The sequence below is a fragment of the Capsicum annuum genome, chromosome 5, assembly GCF_002878395.1.
Source record: "Capsicum annuum cultivar UCD-10X-F1 chromosome 5, UCD10Xv1.1, whole genome shotgun sequence".
Taxonomy (NCBI): Eukaryota; Viridiplantae; Streptophyta; class Magnoliopsida; order Solanales; family Solanaceae; genus Capsicum; species Capsicum annuum.
Genome location: NC_061115.1, coordinates 20,663,251 through 20,679,542, shown reverse-complemented (window position 1 = coordinate 20,679,542; position 16,292 = coordinate 20,663,251). Strand labels below are relative to the sequence as shown.

At 27.8% G+C, this 16,292-nt stretch overlaps 1 pseudogene; it reads left to right on the top strand.

Annotated features, from left to right (window-relative positions):
- The first annotated feature begins 9,411 nt into the window (after nt 1–9,411).
- LOC107872336 lies at nt 9,412–11,491 on the top strand (annotated as a pseudogene).
- Nucleotides 11,492–16,292: the final 4,801 nt, after the last annotated feature.

Sequence of the window (16,292 nt, the reverse complement as noted above, 5' to 3'; positions counted from 1 at the left end):
TTTTATATAACATGTCATTAATAATAACAATAAATAAAAAGTTATATGAATAATATCCTTCCTGTATTCATGAATCAGTGTCTACTCTTGTTGTTATTAAAAATGAATGTTCACATACGCTATAAGTATATGAAAATGTTAGCTTGCTTAGTTGATAATGTGCATGTCTTTTCACCTTTCATTTTATCGAATGCTTTTGTCTTAAATTGATAATGTATTTATGACACTTTTAACCTTTTTAAGAAATAAAGTGATTAATAAAAAAAATTAGAGAAAAAGTCAAAAAAGGCTTAAAATGTAAAGTTTAAAAATAAAAAAATAAAATACCTTATTTTTTAAAACTTAAAATATAAACATTGTAAAGAATACTAAAAACTTCATCGATCTCCTCATGAAAATATGAACTTAATTTAAAATATTGTCCACTCAACTGATTAAACTAATAAATCTAAAGGTTGTTCATATAATTTTATGTTTTGAAAAATAACTTTTAATCAATTGCATGTTCAATTTGGAAAAACATATAAATGGTACTATGTGATATTCTACTTGAGAAAATGGTTGAATACATCTTTTAATTTCTGTATAAATAGTTCACGATATTCGTATATACATAAATATTACATATAAAGAATACTAAAAAATTCATCTATCTCCTCATGAAATATAAACTTCATCAAGATTTTAAGACAAATAGTTAGAGCTTAAAATGTAAAGTTTAAAATAAAAAGTAGGATACCTTGTTTCTTAGAACTTAAAATATAAACATTGAAAAGAATACTAAAAACTTCATCAATCTCCTCATGAAAATATGAACTTTATTAGAATTTTAAGACGATTAATTAGAGCTTAGAATGCAAAGTAAAGTAAAAGTAGGATACCTTGTATCTTATTGAAGAAATGGACGATGATGTTATGACCATATTATCAATATATGTTGCATTAACAAACTTCCTGCAAATTTCATACAATAAAAATGAAAATAGGTATTACCAACACAAATTAATCAAATTAGACACATTATACAACTAAAAAAAATATTTAGAGATTGAAAACACAATTTAGCATTCATCCATTATCTATAAATAAAGATTCAATGTGAATTTATTTTCATACAATAAAAATGAAAATAGAAATTACGAACACAAAATTAAACAAATTAGACGCATTATACAACTAAAAAAAATATTCAGAGATTGAAAACACAATTTAGCATTCATCCATTATCTATAAATAAAGATTCAATATGAATTTATGAGAATTAAAAAAGTGTGGAAGGTGAAAAGATTGTAACTCACATGAAATTATAACATTTATGAAATTCAATAAATACATTAAAATATGTTTAAGAGAATTTAAGAGGTGTCTTTTGTGAGGTAGCTTTTGAATTTTTTAATACATAATATATGAATTTAAAATAATAAAAACTCCAAAAAAAAGGAGAAAAAGGATAAATGCCAATGGAGGTCATAGAGGGGTGCCACATCACCTCCTCTATGTTTCTCTTTATTTATATATATATATATATATATATATATATATATATATATATATATATATAATTTAAAATTTAAAATTTAATATGACTTTCTTTAATGTTGGGTATAATGTTAAAGTAAATTTTTAATCTTTTAAAAGTGAAAAATAGCAAAAAAATAAAAAAAACACAAAAAAAACAAATAGCAATGGAGATCATAGAATAGTGTCACATCACCTCCTTTGTTTTTCATGCACATACAAAACAAATATATATTGCTCAAATAGTAAGAAAATATGTTTTTTTAAATTTAGAATTATGACTTAGATGATTTTCATTCTTCAATTTTTGATTCCTTTAAACTGAATGAGAAAATGTTAAGAGAGTTGTTCACTTTCAACTACATATTATCCTCTTAAACTAATATAGATATACATCATAGAAGTAAAAAAAAGTCTGTTTTTTCTTAAATTTTCTTCTAATAACTAATAGTATAAAATAGAACATGAATTGAAATATAAAGAAGGTAAAAACAAAAAGAAATAAAAATGAATTATGTATTTAATTATTTTTCCTAATTATCTTTTATTTTTGAAAATTTTCTTTTCATCATCATTGTTTTCGCTTTCTCTCCTCTTTAATATTTCATATCCTAATTAAATAACTTTATTTTTAACAAAATTATTACTGTCTCTCTATTCTTCATTATTTTTCTTATTCTTTTTCTTTTACTTTTACTCTCTCATAAATAAGGGAGATCCTTCTTGATTTCTTGTTCTTTTTCTTTTATTCGAATATTAAACTATATACAAGTCAAGCAAAATTCTATCATATAACGAAAGGGGCAAAATGTTTCTAAACTAATGTAACGTCTTCTCAATTAACTTTCCTTATGTTGTCACATTTTGATTTTTTTTTTTTAAAAAAAAAAAAAATCAGTTTAATGTCTCTATCCTAATAAGTAAGAAATGTATCATATCATATCAAGTTACAAACCTGATATCAAAATTCACTAGGTTTCATCAATAAATTCAAAAGTAGATGAAAATTTTTTAAGTACATGAAAAATAATACAATAATTACATCTTCTTCAATGAAAGAAAATCAGGTAATGATTATTAAACATCAAAATATTCCGTAAAAAATTATTTTTATCGTAAAATTTCAGTAATTATGCCAATATGATTTACATGTGGAATTTATAAGTAGATGAGAATTTTCAAGTGCATAAGAAACAATATCAATACTTACATTATTTTCAATCAAAGAAAATTAGACTATGACCATTAAGCACCAAAGTATTATATAAAAATTAACTCTTACTATAAATTATCTAATCAATAGGATGAAAATTTCAGTAGCAGTAACAATATGATGCTAAAGAAATCACATAATCCTCAACTAATTCAAGTATTCTGTAAAAACTAACTTTTATTGTAAATCATAAAAGTAGGAAAAAATTTTATAGTCGTGCCAATATGACGTACCTGAGAAATTAAGAAGTGGATCAGAAGTTTCAAGTACATGAAAAATAATATCACTAGTTATATTATCCTCAATCAAAGAAAATTAGGTAAATGACCATTAAACATCAAAGTAATCTGTAAAAATTAAATTTTATTGTAAATCATCAGATTGTGATAAAAATTTCTATTGGAGTCTCAATATGATGCCAAAGATAAATCACATAATTCACAACTTATATAATACAATAGAAAGGAGGTGCAAAAAAATATCATTTGCAATAATGACACAAAAAACAGTAAATAATTTGACTTTAATTTACAGTCTCTTTATGTTGAATGTTATAATACAAATTTCATATACTCTTATAACAATCTTGATTAATTTGCAAGAGATGTAGAATAAGATATATCCTGAAATATTCATATCCTCCATCAAAATGGGATATGAAAAATGGCATTATTCTATTAATTGTGTAATATAAAAAGGTTGTAATATGAAAAGGTTGGTCAAAAGCATTGACAAATTCATATTCATAACCGTATAATAATAAGCCCAATGTACTATTAATTATGGGAAAGATAAAAAGGCAAAAAAGTTTATTCCTTTATACCTTTTAATTTTTAGTCTTTTAAAATTAGAAAATGGCCAAAAAAACCACAAAAAAATAAATAGCAATGGAGATCATAGAAAATTACCACATCATCTCTTCAAATAAAATTTTGGGCTAAGCTCGGCCCAAACTAATATTTAAAAAATAAATTTATAGATATTTTTAAATTTTTTTCGTTCTTATTTTTTTTATTCTTTTGTGACATTAGTGTGATAGTTTTTAAAGAGTTTTAAAATAGTACAGTACAAAATGGTATTGAAAAGTTAAAGAATAATATTTTTCTTAATTTAAGTATTAGACTTTCAAAAAAAAAATCAAAACAAATGCGTGTATTAAAGATCTAATTTTTATTTTACTGAAATCTTTTGAGTTTCTAATCTTTAATTATTCAAATTGAGCTTTTATCATAAATTATTAGGAGATCAAATTACAATTTCTTTAACTATCTTTTTCTCTCAGCATTTTCAGAATATATACAAAAATAATATTTATTATTTATTTTTAATATGGTCATTTATCAAATAAATTTTATATTAAAAATGTGCGCACATAAAATTAGATTAACTAACTATCATATTATGAAATTTATTTTTTTGACTGAAATGGAAGAATTATGACTAACATTTTTGACACATTTTAAAAGTATTTAACAATGATAAATTTAATTACGGTTATTCTTTAGTATAAAATATAATTTTATATAAATGAAATTTTTGTTGATTACTTATGTTTGTCGTCATGTACAATATAAAATTACAGGTAAAATAAAAATAAAACAAACTATACTTATTAGTCGATAATTAAAAATTGAAATTGCAAATTAAATATTATAAATAACATCAACTAATAATATTATAAGAAAATATTTTAATTCAATAATTAAGCATATATCAGGAGAGAAATTGAACAATTGAATAACTATTTATGTGTTTATAATTTATTGTTAAGATCAAATATAATTTGAAACAAGTTCAATAACATTTTTAAAAAAATAAAGACTTAAATATGTATTAGTATGCTTTGTGGGTCTCACTATCATCTTTTTCATTTTTAATGGCATGTAAAAAACCTTAAAGTTTTTAAAATTTACTAAAATGTGTGTTAATTTACAAAGTAATAAAAACTTCAATTAAGGGTAAAAGAAAACAAAAAAAAATGCTACCAAAAAATCATATTCTCTCTTATATATAATAGTAAAGTAATATTGATTCTTAAAAGTTAAAAGGAATATCATAAATTCAATTGTAATTGTTTTTTCCTTTTGAACCTAAGCCATGATTTGACTTCTTTTAAAATAAGGATTTTCTATTAAGTTTTCTACTTTTAGTAACCTACGATAATTTAATTGACTCTTTTTTCTTTTTAATTACGAGCAATTTATTATTATTAAAAATAATTAAATAATAGTAAATGATAATTTTATTTATTGAGTAATCTTTTAATGAAGCGCAAAAAGTTCAAATCACTTTTCTAATGATCTTCATATTTTTAATATACTAATTCACGTATACGTGCTTTACACGTGTATCTAACTCTTAAAATAGAATGTTGCATATATTAAAAATATAAATTCATTTTGCATATATATGTGTATCAGTGAGTACATGACTTTAGAAAATTACATAAATAACATTAGATAATATATTTAAATAATATATATATATATATATATATAGTCAGTATTTTGAAAATAATTTAATCTATACAAAATAGAGGATTTTATCGGATTTTGGAATTAATGAAAGAATAAAAATAATTAAAATTAACTATATTTAAAAGGTATAATTATGATCAACCATGTTTACATATACTTACTATATTATTTAAAAAGATATCACTTACCAAAATAATATAATTAAAAGGTAAATTACCTTCCGTAACAATGAATACAAAGGATTTGATACACTTTAAGTCCAAAAGTGTCATAAGTAAATATCTATTTTTATTTTTATATGCTAATAATGTGTATAAAATCTGTGTCTCGAGTCAATCAATAAAATTATATAAAAAAATAAAATCATTAGAAAGTACCATTAACTTTAAATAAAAAAATTCACTAAAAGACTCTAACTTTCACTTATATACAATTAAAATTAATCAGATAGTAAAAAAAAGTTATGTTCCAATTTTGAACTACTACTTTAAATATGCATATAAGTTACAACACATCATCTATTAATTTGTTTTACTTTTTTGTAGGGGTTATGGTTAAATTTTGTTACTTGCTTGACCAGCTCAAATGGTTTTCCTTCTCTCTCGTTAATTCTTTTTCAATTTCTTTTATATTAAATGGGTTTACATTTTATTCAGAATTGAATCGTGAATTTTTATATTTATATTAATGTTTTATATTAAATTTGATTGAAAATGTATCTCTAAGCTATATTACTTGGCCACTAGAAAAGATGTTCTTTATGGTGTATTTTTGAATTACTATTTTGAGCCTTAGGAAAAAAATTTCAGTTAATATTTTGAGCCTTAGGAAAACGATTTGAGTTAATATTTTGAGCTTTAGGAGAAAAGATCAACTACGTAAATTTTATAATATAAAACAAATTAAATTAAGCATATAACAATTTTTTTTTATTTTAGTCGTCAATGAATTTTTTTTATTTCAGTTTTTTCAGGATAAAATGAGTATCTCTTTTGATATAAAGAAAAGACAAGGAAATTAAATTCACCTGCTGCAATACTAATTTACCTATCAAAATTAATTGTTTGCGATTGTAGCTTTTTTGATAACATGATAATTCTAATTTACTTTTCCGCTAATTAACTTTACGTAGTAACAGTATCCCTTGAATATCAGGTGGAAGGAAATGAAATTCTTATTTTGATTGAAAAGATAAAAGTATGTATAATAATTACTTTTTATATCATGCTTCTTTGAAGGCTTATTATTTTTTGTTAAATCAAAGTCCAAAATTTATCTTTCCTTTTAAGTAAATAAATGTAGTAATTTTCTTAATAAAAATATGTAGAATAATTATTTTGGCAGAAAATGAGGCCTTCAAAAATTAAAAGTCCAAAGTGTAAACTTCACCAGCTTTATTTAAGGGTCGATCCTGTGTAGGATCTCTAGAATTCTTAGAAACTCATTTTCATTATCTCTTTAATTTAAAATATGGTTATTAGTTGTATTTTCTTTGCAGTTTCTTATTTATGGAGTTGGACAAATCGTGTCAAACTCACTCACTGTTATTGAGCCAGAACTCAAATTTTTAATTTGTCGTGAGTCTATCAACAAAGCTTGAAATTTATTAATCAATTATTCTAATAACTATTATATTCTAAATGACAAACATTACTTTGAATCGAAAAGCAAATGGGACAACAACAAAAATTATAGTATACATTTTCATATCTTAATTCTCGAAAGAAAAAGAAAAAAAAAAACTTTATTCAAAAAGAGAAAAATCTCACCAAAAAATGTTGCATAAAAGGATTATCATTCTCATTCAATGTGTGGAGGAGAAATTATTTTTCAAATCTTAAATATTAAACGGTAAAGTGAAATTCATCAATCAATTATAATTTAATGTTTTCTTAATATATGTTATTATTATCTTGCCTAACGACTATATAAAGGAGCCTCGAGGCACCATTTAAGAAACACATCAACAAAACACAAAAGTATACTCTTCTTTACACAACTTTATAATTATACAAATATTTAATGTGCTTAATCAAATATTATGAGTACTACAATTTTTTTTCTAAAATTGAGGAATTAGAAGTGATTTTGGTCCCTTCTTGACTTCGCTTGGTTGTGTGAAAATATTTCACATTTTATTATAAAATATATGAAATTTCTATTAAGAAAATTACTAACTATATATTGCTCAAATTCAATAGTGAAAATTGAGATGAACATATAGAAATTTTAGGAAACGTGGTTGAATCCTTAGCTGAAATGTTATATAAGCAATGTGTTTGGTCGATGTCAATTACTTTGACTAAAAAAGAATGTTGCATTGCATTTAATCGGCAACATCGATTACTTTAATTGAAACTTGAATCAACAGTTTGGTCGGCGAGGTCGGTTACTTTGACTGATATTGCATCAGCAATGCATTTGATTAACAATGTCGGTTACTTTAATTGATGTTGAATCAGCAATGCATTTGATCAGTAATGGTTACATTATTAAATATCAGGTATCCCAAATGACATAATGAAGGAGTGAATTTATTAGGTGAAAAAGAGCTAGCCAAATACCTGCATTTTGTGAGTATATGATTTTTTATTTTATTTATTTTATGTAAGCTAAAATAAGTAAAACAATAAATAGAATATGTATTTGGTAAATTCGATCCTTCACTTTATCATTCTAATAAATTTTAGGTATTTCTGAAGGAAATGTGGAATGTATGACATCAAGGAGCAAATGGTAATCCCCATTCCCCCAATCATTTTCTGTGTTTAATTTGAGGGAGAAATTTAAGAAAGTAAATAAAATTTTAAATTCTAAAATTTTAATCTAAAGCTATGTAGAATGTTTCAACATAATTTTTCTTTTGCATGATCTTAAAGATATTATGTGAAAGAGAGTTGCAAAAAAAAAATAAAAATTAAACTTTTGTTTTTAAGAAACAAACTTTAAGCGAGCGAGAGAGAAATCAAAGTGTTAATTCTCCGTGCAATTTAGGAATGAGATAATGTTGCGTGAGCAAAAATTGATTTACTTTGATGTAGGGGTGACAAATCAAATCGCAAATCGGATCAAATCATAAATTGAGTCAATTAAAAAAAAAAACAGATTAATAATTTGTTTTGACTTCATTTGGAGTTGAAAAAAAAAAACGACTATACTTTGGTTTGATTTGGTTTTAACTAAAAAAATTGAATCCAACTGAACCAATCAGATATTACGTTATACCAGTTTTAAAATATTTAATACATAAAATATTTAATGTGATGTAATTTATAAATTTTTCTTAAACTTTTCATTGTTTTTAACTTTCAATATATTATTTCAAGTTTAAACTTTAACTTTTGAATGATCCAATAAGTTTCATATCTCATAGATATTAGTAACTTAAATAAAGCGCTAATCAATACTAATGCTAACATAAATATTCAGTTAAACATTAGGAGTGACACTAATACCGAATATCTATTTTTTAATTTTGCATAAATACATAAACCTAATTTATTTTTCTATTTAATATTTAGTCATGTAATTAATACTTAATAGACTTATTTTAGCGTGACTTAATATATTTAAACTATAATTATTTTTATTATAACTTATTAATATGAAATACTTATTTTATAAGACTTTGTTATTATTGTTGTTGAATATTTTATTGTCATCATTCATTTCATATTTTGTGTTATTTTTGAGAAACACATAAGATAGTTGTATCTTACAAAGACTAAGAAATATTTGAGACGCAAACTACTTATATTTTTGTATAAAGAATTTATAAAAAAAATTAAAAAGTTCGAGAAAATAAAAAAATTCAAACATACCCGAGGTTGAAAAATTCAAATTTTATTAATTTTGTTTGATTTATAAATTTAAAAACTCATTACAAATAATTTGATTTGATATTTAAAAAATTGAAACCAACTTGATCATGTACACCCCTACTCTAGTGTTTACAAAATTGGTTAAACTATTGATTAAGAAAAAGCTTCAAAATAATGAATATCCATAATTTTGTCTCAAGATAAAAAGTGACCGACGAGGCCAAATGCATCGCTACGACATCGTCGGCTAGTGCACATAGCTGGATTTCGTTTCGCATGTAATTATTTAGTTTTTGATTTGAAGTATTTATACTACCTAACGCCTATATAAAGGTACCTCAAGGCAACATCTAGGATACATACACAACTCATCAACAAACACACAAAATTTTCTCGTCTTACCTCAGGTTTTTGCCTCTAAACTCACAAAGATCTTTATTTTTTCAAATAGGTTAATTTTACGATGACTCCAAATGACTTTGGTCTTGCAAACAAGGTTGGTTCCACCGGTTTGGCCGGGGCAACAAGTTTGCCTAGCCGTGCCTAAGTGACATTCTTGGCATGTAACGGTGACTATGTAGTAGGTATTGTTGATTTGGCTAAAGGGTTGAGAAAGGTGAAATCTGCTTACCCTCTTGTGGTGGCGTCGTGGCGATGTTTCCTGACGTCCCAGTGGAACACCGTCACATATTGATCAACCAAGGTTGTATAGTCAGGGAGATCGAGCCCGTTTATCCTCTCGAGAATCAGACTCAGTTTGCTATGGCTTACTATGTCATCAACTACCCTAAATTTCGCATCTGGGATGTACACCAATTTTCTTTTTAAGTTGTGGATTTGAGTTTTAGCTTAAATTTTTGTGCACTAAATGTTATTCACTCTTAATCTTTTAAATTTAAGCTATATACATCGACCAAACACAAAATTTGCATGTTAAATGTAATATAATGTTAAAGTGGAGAAAATTTTAATTTTTTCTTATTCAGTTGATCATAATTTTTAGAAAATATTTTCTTTGGAAATATAAGGAAAATGATTTTCGTGGTGAAAGTTCCACAAGTAATATTTCCTCCCACCCTTCAAAACAGCTCATCTTCACGCCTTAGTCCCACCTCTTATATATTTGTCTAGATTTTAATTAAGAAGTTCATTCATTTTTTCCAAAAAGTAATATTTTTCTTTGTACCAACCTACCTTTTAAGGTTATGCGCTTTTTATGACCAATGAAGAGAGAAAGAGAGAATTAAATTGGTGCTTGCTACTAATTTTCTTTTTTTATTTTTGATGGTGAGTAAATGCAGTTTATGGAGTATAGCAAGATGATATACTTAGATGGAGATATCCAGGTGTGTGAGAACATAGACCACTTGTTTGACATTCCAGATGGCTATTTCTATGTTGTGATGGACTGTTTCTGTGAGAAGACTTGGAGCCACAACCCACAGCACAATATTAGATGCTGTTAACAGTGCCCAGATAAGGTCCAGTGGCCTAAAGAAAAGTTAGGAACAAAGCCAAGTCTCTATTTCAACTCTGGCATGTTCGTATTTAAGCCCAATTTCTCCACTTACAATGACCTTTTGAGAACACTTCGTGTAACCCCTTCAACCTCATTTGCTGAACAGGTAACGATTTTTGACTAGATTAAGAGACGAATTAATGGCGTAAATGTCTTTTAAGGGATCATCATTATTTAATATGTTTGAAAGGTTATTTATAATGTATTAGTTATATATGTTATTAATAATGAGTACTACTTTATAAGTAGAGTTGCATGCTTTCAACATTTAGTGACTTGATTGTATTGCTACATAGTGCTTAAAGATGGTAGAAATATTATCCGTTGGCCACTTTTAGATCCTTTAATTAAAAAATAATTTGTGCTAGAATTTCACCTATTTATTGTAATATCTCATGACAATTGTTATCTTCAATTATAAGATTTAAAAAATCTGTCGTGAATTTTAACGATTAAAATCTTGTTAAAATGACTAAAGTGGGTCTGTTTTGGTTAAATTTTTGTAGGATTTATTGAACATGTTCTTCAAAGACATTTACAAGCCAATTCCAAATAAGTACAACTTAGTTTTGGCCATGCTATGGCGCCACCCAGAGAATGTACAAGCTGACAAGGTGAAAGTTGTTCATTACTATGCAGCAGGATCAAAACCATGGAGATAAACTGAAGAGGAAGAAAACATGGACAGAGAAGACATCAAGATGCTGGTAAAGAACTGGACAGATATATACAATGATGACTCACTCGATTACATAAGTAATGCCATTACTAATAGCAAATTTATGAAAGCCCTTATCAAGGCCTACAGAGGCGTTTGCTACATTCTTGGCCCCTCTGCCACATAGCTTGGTGAAATAATTAAGAACCAAAAATAATAATGTTTTGTCTTCTATTTTTTTTATATTTGAGGTTTATGGTGTTTTAAAGAAAGTTATATCACTATAGTATGTAGCAAGGTTATTTTGCCTTTCTCTTCTATGCTTATAAGAAAAGAGATGCAGTAATATATGTTGGGTTCGAAATCGAGAGGGCATCATGCGGAAACTTTTATTTTGCAAACCATAAGACGATAAATCAGACGACACATGAAAAATTAAACTAAAAATATATTATTGGATATGGTTTGGCCAAACGGCCTACATATTAAAAATAAAATTAAAAATCCTAAAACTTATTGGGAGAAATCTCCCCCTAAACAAAGACTCTTTAAAGACTACATTGTGGATGTTATTGTGTTATGGTATGAGAAAGGGTCTTCTATTTATAGAGTTCCAAAACCTTTCCTCCAAGAAAGAGGTTAGCCAAATATGGAAAAGAATTATATTTTTTTCTTTCAGGAAAAGTAAAAATAATTATGGTAACTTTTATTTTCCTTCTAATAAAAAATAAAACTTAAATATAGTAAGAAAATCAGGCCAAAAATCCTAACAATATATGTATGTATTTGGATAGGAGAATGTGCTATTGTCACTTATCCTTTATTTGTGTTTATTGTTATGAATATGTGTGGAGAATACATGACGGAACTTGTTAGTACTTTGTTAATGGAAACCTTTTCAAACAACAAAGGAAACGAGGGCTCATGACCACTTCTCTGTTATGATCTAGCTTTCAAAAAATTCAAAATTATTCAAAATGTAACATAATTAGGAATTTTGGGACAATTTTTTGTATTAATTTGAATTGTCAAAATGGAAACTACAAGCAAATAACTAATTGAATTGAAATAACTACTTTGCTGCCATTGTTGAACTCCATCTGAAAGGAAGAAGAGAGAAAAGAAGATCCATAAGAGTCAAAGAGAAAAGAGAGAACATAAATGAGAGAAACGTGAAGAGGGAAAAGTAGTTAGGTTCTGAGTTTTCGTTAGTCAATTCTCTCTCCTCCGTAGCTTTTATAGACAACTTGAATGATCTAGGTCCTTCCTCTTTATTAGCCAACATTTGATATGGACCCTTCATTTGAATTAGTTATGACCCATAACTAATTGGGCCTAAGGGTGATTACATACCCCCTCACAAGAAAAATAGTCATGTCCTCAAGGTTGTGTATCAAAGTTAAGGAAACTTAAACTTGAGAAAGGCATAGTCCTCGTATGTAGCATCTTCAAGATGAAGATTAGACCACTAAACTAGCATATGAATGAACCAATTGTCTTTGAAGTATCTGCAATAGCTTGACTATAAGCTGACCATCAACACCAGTAGCTGGCAAAGTAGTCTGAACCACAACCTTACTACCAATTCTTTTCTTTAAAAGAGAGACATGGACGATAGGGTGAACCTTAGAAAAGAAAGGAAACTCCAGCTTATAAGTTGCCAACCCACTCTGCTAAGAAATTTATAAGGACCATAAAACTTGGAACTCAGTTTGAGATCCTTCCTCAAAGATAAAAAAGATTGTGTATAGGGTTGCAGCTTGAGAAAGACCTAATCCCCCACTTGTAATATCCTCTCAATCCTTTCCCTATCAGCAAACAACTGTATCCTATTGTGAGCTTTAGAAAGGTTATCACTAAGTAGTTGATGCATCTGTTATCTCTTCATCACCAAATCAGCAGTAACTGGAACAAAAGTGTCTAGTGAAGGCCCCAAAGAAAACTGAGGAGGTGTATATCCATAAAGAGCCTCAAAGAGTGTGCACTGCAAGCTAGTGTGAAAGTTGGTGTTATACCATCATTCAGACAAATGCAACTACTGTATCCAATGAACTAGTCTGTGAGAAGTCATGCACCTCAAATAATTCTCAATGCACCTAATATTTACCCTTTTATTTTGGCCATCACTTTGAAGGTGAGAAACATAACTAAAGTAAAGTTGGGTGCCCAGCAACTTAAACAAGGCTTGCTGATAATTACTCAAAAAGATCTTATCTCTGTCAGAGATAATAAACTCAAGCATCCCATGTAAGGTGTACACTCTCTTGAGAAACTTATTACTAGCCACTGTACTAGAAGTAAAAAGGATGTGCCAATGCAATAAAGTGCAAAAACTTAGATCTCTTATCTACCACCACTAAAACTGTATCCTTAACCTGTGATTTAGGCAATCCCTATATTAAATACATACTAACATACCTCCATAATTGATCAAGAATAAGCAGAGGTTGTAGTAACCCATGGTATGGAATATATATTCTCATCTTTGTTTTTTGGCAATCTTCACAAGATGCAATATAATAAACCAATATTTGTTTCATGTTTAGCCGGTAGAATACTTGATACAACCTCCTGAGGGTGCCCAATTAGCCTGAATATCCACCTAAAGGTGAATCATAAAAATTCTTCATCAGTTGTTTTGTGAGTGAACCATAAGCAACAATGTAAACCTAGTCTTTTCTCTTAAGCACAACAGTTGAGTACTGATTACATATAGGGTTTAAAACTAGAGGTAGTCACTTCAACAATCAAAGAAGAAAATTGGGGGTTATTAATATAACTCACATTGATATCTAGCATCAAGTTACGAACCATAATAATGATATCATTCAGAGAAGCAATAAAGTAGTAGGAATAATGGTTGGTTCCTTATGTACCTTAAATTGTCTAGATAGAGCATCAATTACTCTATTCTTAGTCCCTTTTTATATTGGACCTCATTGTCCAAACCCAGAAGCTTAGTCAAGTCCTTTTGCTGAATAGTAGTGGCGATCTTCTGCTCAAGAAGATACTTGAGACTATAATGGTCAGTTCTCACTATGAAGTGGTTATACTAAAGATGGTGTCCCCATTTATCAATTAAATTTAACAAGGCCATATGCTCATTTTCATAAATATTTCTATCTATACTTAGGAGCAATAACATTACTGAAATAATCCAAGGGTCTTTCCTATTGCATCAAAACAACTCTAATTCTAGAGTGGCTTGCATCAGTTTCCACTATGAACTCTTGACTATAGTAAAGTAGTGTTAACAATGAGGTACTTGACATGTCTAGTTTCAGAGCCTCAAAATCATGATTAGCCTCCTTATTCTACTGAAATGCATTCTTTCTCAGCAAGTCACTCAAGGGTTTGCACATGTTCTCATAATTGCACACATACTTTCTGTAATAACCTATTAGGCCTAGGAACCATCAAATAGCCTTAAAAAGTAGGTTTAGGCTACACCTTCATAGCTTTGATCTTGCTAGGATCAATAGACACCCTTTCCATAGTAATAACATACTAAGATACTCCATACTTGGATGGCCAAAAGAGCATTTAGACTTCTTAGCATACAAAACGTTGTGATGCATGACTTTTAACACTAGCTTTAAGTGACCTAGATGATCCTATAATGACTTACTATAAATCAAAATATTATAAAAAAGTATCAGAACAAACCTTTTTGAATAAGCCTAAAATACTTAGTTCATTGAAGCTTGAAAAGTGGTGGGTGCATTAGTAAGCTCAAATAACATCACTTTTAATTTATAATGGACCATGTGAGTCCTAAATACTGCCTTGTAGACTTGTCTTGTAGGCATCCTCAACCTTTATTCTGGTCTGGTGATAGCCTGGCCTTAGACAAATCTTTGAAAAAATTACAGATCCTTGGATCTCATCCAACAAGTCATCTAGAATCGAAATGAAATATTTATCCGTGATTGTGATCTAATTCAATCCACTAGTTCAATATTTCTTCTTAACTAACAAGTCTGGTGAGGAAAATGGGGACTCATTATGTGTATGATAAGTATGATATTGTTGCTTATTTTTTCAGCTACCTGCTTCTCCAACTCTTATTTCTGATAATAGTTGTACTTGTATGGTCTTAAACTAATAGGTAGAGCATCAGGTTTCAAGAAAATAGTGTGATTTAGTGTCCTCTTAAGTGGTAATGTATTGGGTTTGGCAAATAATATGTCATATCTAGTCAGCAACTACTGTATAGCCTCATCAACCACCACTTATTCAAGGCTAATTTCTCCTCTGAGCATGGATAAAACTCAAATGAATTATACCATGATTAAATCGACAGTTTTGGCAAGTCATAAATGATTTGTAGCCTTATGGGAAGGCTCAAAATTCTGAAAATGCATGTAAATCGAGGAAATGACCTAGAGCGTTATTACAAATTATCTTGCGCTTCTCTCTGTACAAAGGTACATCTTTATTGATCAATTCGGTCGAAGGAGAAGCAATTGAACTAATGTCCTCATAAATCACTGGCAAAAACTTTCTAACCCATGAAAACTTCTAGCCTCAGTTGTATTAGTTGGAGTTAGCCATGTCTTGATGGACTTTGTCTTTTCTTCATCAACCTCTATATCATTATATAAGTAAATACAATAACAGAATATATATATGTGTGTGTGTGTGTGTGCGTGCGTGCGCGTGTGTGTGTATGTGTGTGTAAAGATTTCCTATGAATATACTTTATAACTGAATATACAAGTACTCTATAATGTTAGGTACTATATTAGAATATGGCATATGATTGCACAAGATCTGGTTTCGTTCAAGTAACGGATTCTAACCGACTGAAAGGATCTTCTAATCAACTCAGAGATCATTTAGATTCCATTAGTAATGAGGATCCGCTTTATGCTCAAAATGAGCAATAGTCATAAAAGATCGTGTCATCTTTCTTTCTTTTTTATCAATTAGATATTTCGTTCTTTCTTACCTGAATCATAATAAAAAATAATTCTTTTCATGCATAGATTTTTTTTTTAAAAGAAATATTTTGATTAGTAAAATTTTTTCCTTAAGAGATACCATGCTTATTTCTTTTTTCAATAAATATAAATTTGGTTCTTAA